Below are 4569 nucleotides of genomic sequence, written 5' to 3'. Positions count from 1 at the left end.
AAGGAAGGCAGGAAGGAAGGAAGGAAGGAATTCGGAAGGAAGGAATTCGGAAGGAAGGAAGGAATTCGGAAGGAAGGAAGGAATTCGGAAGGAAGGAATTCGGAAGGAAGGAAGGAAGGAAGGAAGGAAGGAAGGAAGGAAGGAAGGAAGGAAGGAAGGAAGGAAGGAAGGAAGGAATTTTAGTATTCTAAAATATAAATCTATTTTCTAGGGAATTAGGTTTTTTTCCATAGAGCATGCTGTACACAGATTTGGGGGTCAATCATTCTCAATCTTCATTGAAGAAATTGGAGACAGTTTGATGATCAAAATTAATTGAGAAAGAAATTTTTGTAATACATGTAAAACTGAGGTCAGAAAGGAATCATGTTAGAAATTGTCTATAAAATGAAAGTATAGACATATATCAGGTATTACTAGAGACAGTCATTTTATTGATAGTGTTAATCACATCCAGAGGACAATTCCTAAATAGGTAATTCAATGGCACTAGAGACAGAGCATTCCACTGTGCTCCTTGGCTCAGTACTCACTATCTTATTGGTCTTTTGCCATGAGACAGCCCTTGCTTTTGGCACCTCTAAAATTGCCGTTTTAGAAATCACTGCATACAGTCATAATAACCCAAAGATGTGAAAGCAAATAAGGATTTTTATCATTAAAAAGGGAAATGCTTCAAAGGGAAGATAATGGAAACATCTTTGTTCAATAGCTGTTGCCTATAAAGAAGCCTAACCCCAAGGAATAATTACATGGACATAAGTTGTGTAACCTTAGGACAGTCATATAGAAGCAGAGATTTGTAAAATGTTCTAATTATACAGAAAAGTCTTCTGAAAATTGTTTTTTTAAATCTCTGGACCAAATCTAGAAGCAGATATGTTGGTAACATATATTAAAATCTCTGAAAAAATGAGACTTTATAGTTGTTACTCAAATTGTATCATCTTCATGCAAATTTATAATCTAGTTTTGAAACTGGCATTCATTTTTATGGATACAAGTAGTAATTATTTATAATGTTCACTGACAAGTTGGAACATTAAGAGCACTTGGTGCCATTTTTTTTTATTCCCTAGGTTGTACAATATAAAAAGAAACATTCTGCTTTTCCAGCAAATTTTAAATTCATGACAGCACCTCTTTAATGCATGTTTGTTAAGGTGACATACATTTCATAGGAAATTAAGTATGCCATTTGAAACTATTCATTTTGTAGAATTACTGTTTTTACTGTTGAGATGTCTTCTACCCTATTACCAAAAGTGATCTTTATGCTTTCTTTTGCTTGATTTGGGGGAGTACGGGTTGAATTCACTATGTCTCATGTAAGACACTCATCATCAAAAATTATCTCAATTGTTCCTTTAAATTACATTAAAAAGTGTGATTTGGGGGGGTGTTAGCAGTGATATTGTAATTGATCTGAATAGGGAATGGATAAAGGAGTGTCATTTACACTCTTTTAAGAGAAAAAGAAATCCACAAAGTCCATAAAGTATTGACAATTTCTGTATTGATGAAGGAATATGTACTTCACACGCAAAGAAGCAAAAGCAAATTAGCTTCAGATTCTCAACAGGATCAATGAGCGATCAGTTACCGATCAAGCAGTAATAATTATCTCCAACCTATTTTTATGTAGTGGATAATGGAACTGGGTGTCAGTATCCTATTTTCGAATTTTGGCTTAAAGATTTATATCAGTGTAACTTGTTAAGTGATGCAGGTTTTTGTGCTGAGGGAGCTAAGAATCATGGCATAAACACCAGTACTTCCATAACAATTTTCAGTGTTCAAAGGCATGTTGGCAACAGTTTCAAACCACTTGTAATAGTTGGAGGTACTGGATTAGAAGAAAAGTTGTGAAGAGATGGCACAAGGAAAAAACTTGAGATGGTAAAAACAATAACCATTACATAAATTCAAAATCAATCATTCAATTCAAAGAATATATTCAAATCAGAGAAGCCTATAAAAAAGACCGATGCAAAAGCACCTGGAAATTACGTAGCAAAAAAAAATTTCTGCTGACAAAGTCATGCACTTCTCTTGGTGCTAAATTTTACATGTGGGGAGAAAAATAATGAGATTCATCCAAAAATACCTTTTTTCAAGCATGAAAAGTAAGTTAAGCATCCCACATGATAACTGGGACAGAAGAAAAAGAAATAAAGTAATGTTTTCATTGCTTAAAAATTCTATTTCTTAATGATTCTATAGGTGTATTTTGGAAAACAACAAGCTTTTAGAACCACTGGTACAAATAATAAAGTCAAAGTGATATGTGCCATCAGTAGCCCAGAATGCATGTCTGACTTTTTCCACCCTCATCTCTTCCCATCTCAAAGCATTTACCAACAGAGTAAATGCTCCAGCTTTTCAGAGATCTCATGATCATATTAATAGCCAGTGTAACATCAGGAAGAAAAGTGCAGCTGTAAGAGCAGTATTCCTGTATTGAGAGGTAAGAGATACGAAGGAGAGATATGAAGGAGGGGTGTTTCTTGTGACGGAAGGAATATGCTCCTTCATTGTGGTACAATCTGACTTCCCGAATGTTACAGCTCTTTCAGCTGATGATTAAGCTACAACAGAATTTCTCTCTTTAGTCAACCTTCTTTCTTTTTCATCTCGTACCTCCCTCCACAGAAAAGGTTCTGATCGAGTAACTGACAGAACTGTGAAGGAAGAGAAAAAAAGATCTAAAGAGTAATGTATTGATTCATTCCTTCCTATCAAAGATTTAACTAATCTTGCATCATTTGACTTGTTTTAGCTAGAAATCCCCACTTTACCTAACATTTAGTGATGTTATATATTCATATACTCAAATCACTTCACAAGGTTTACAAAGTTCTTTACAAATTGAATGTATACCATGCAAGAAACTTTTTGGGCCCTGGAACCGTAGCTATGTCTAATGTGAATTTCAGGGGATATATTGATTTTACACAATATTTTATAATAGAAATCGAAGGTTGCATCTATTTTGAACTGCAGGTGAAATTAGGTAAGGAGAAAATAATTATCCAATGGGGAATTGGAGCAGAATGCTAACAACTCCATTCTTGCAGAACAATACTGACATGTTTTTGGTTTCGCCACTCATGAGAAATGTAATCACCTTTATAATATAGAGTCCCTTACTCACTGCTGAGCCATAAATTCAAAATTTACTTGAATCAGTACAGGGTTTTGTTAAAAAACCCTTAACAATTACCTCTAGATTTTCTTTCGGGTTTTCTTTCCTGGTTTTACCAGAGGGAAACATACATCTTTAATTTCTTTTTTCTTTCTTTTTTTCCCCAGGAACAGCCTGTTTGATTACAAAACTGGAAAAATATAGTCCCAAATGGTTTTTGCCAGTGGTAAAACCATTTTAGATGCATCTCAACAGTTGATTTCTGTTCTCTGCAGCAGCACTAACATTACTTTTTTGCTGTCTTTAGAAAAATCCCAGGGCCAAATGCTCTCTGTACATGCTGTGCACAAGCAAAGACATGACTTACATGTCTGTACTGACTTTTAGGGCTGTCATAAGGTTGCTGTGAACTGTGGACTCATGATCTGACAGTAACTGCCCAAAATACAGGATCAGGTGGAGAGCTGGAGTTTAGGATTTTCACACGCCCAATCAAATTAGTACAATGATCAACATGCAGATATGCCCACCTTGGCAAGGTAGAGAACTAGAGGGTTGGCCTGCTGACAGCTCAGTTGTAAAGATTTTTCTGCCCAAGAACTGCAAACTCTCTGTACTCCTTACGAATTTCCACTTTTTTTTTTAATGCGAAAGGAATAAGTTGTTATTTTCTACAAACACTGTCATTTAAAGGACCTTAACTTTCCATGAAATAAACAATTATTTTTGTTTTCTTTTAGTTTTGCTTTTACCTGAATTCAAGAATCATTCATTTCATCTGGAAGCAGAGCCTTTGATACTGATGAATAGACTATAAGAATTTTGCATGTATATTTCACAGTGACCTGTGTGTTAAAATCACATGGGTCACGGTCAGTGAGAAAGTCATAACTGTAGTTAATCTCAAAATTAACAAAAATTTTAAACGTTACCAGTAATTATATTGGAAAAAATAACTTCCTGTTGTGGTGGTAACCCAGAAAAGACCCGGCATGTTTTTGCAGTTCCCTTTTATCAGTAATTCTGTCTGAATGAGATACATCCATTGCAATTATCCTATAGGTCATAAGAAATACTGAAGCTACAGCCTGAATACAGACAACATACATTCATTAGAAAGAGGGTTATCAAGATGTGAGTACCAAATCACTGGAACCTCTATATACCATGTTTCAACTCAAGGGGAAACAATGGAGGGCAATACTTACCTCATCATCTGTTCATAGGAGGTAAAGACAAATATATCTGTGTCCCTAAGCTATTTTCTGAAGACTTGAGAACAGCTGCAAAAGAGGTCAGAAACAGAAGGAGTTTGTCAGCTTTCTCATTAACCAAAATCAGAAGATACATGTTTCCAAGGAGGTAACGCATATAGGAATGAAACATGCTGAGGCTCAGCAACAAAAGCTCATACTCACATCTAT

This window comes from Corvus kubaryi, unplaced genomic scaffold (assembly GCF_017639235.1).
Source record: "Corvus kubaryi isolate FWS band 111438036 unplaced genomic scaffold, C.kubaryi_AGA036_p1.0 71, whole genome shotgun sequence".
Taxonomy (NCBI): Eukaryota; Metazoa; Chordata; class Aves; order Passeriformes; family Corvidae; genus Corvus; species Corvus kubaryi.
The sequence above is the reverse complement of the archived record's forward strand: the minus strand, read 5'-3'. Positions refer to the sequence as shown.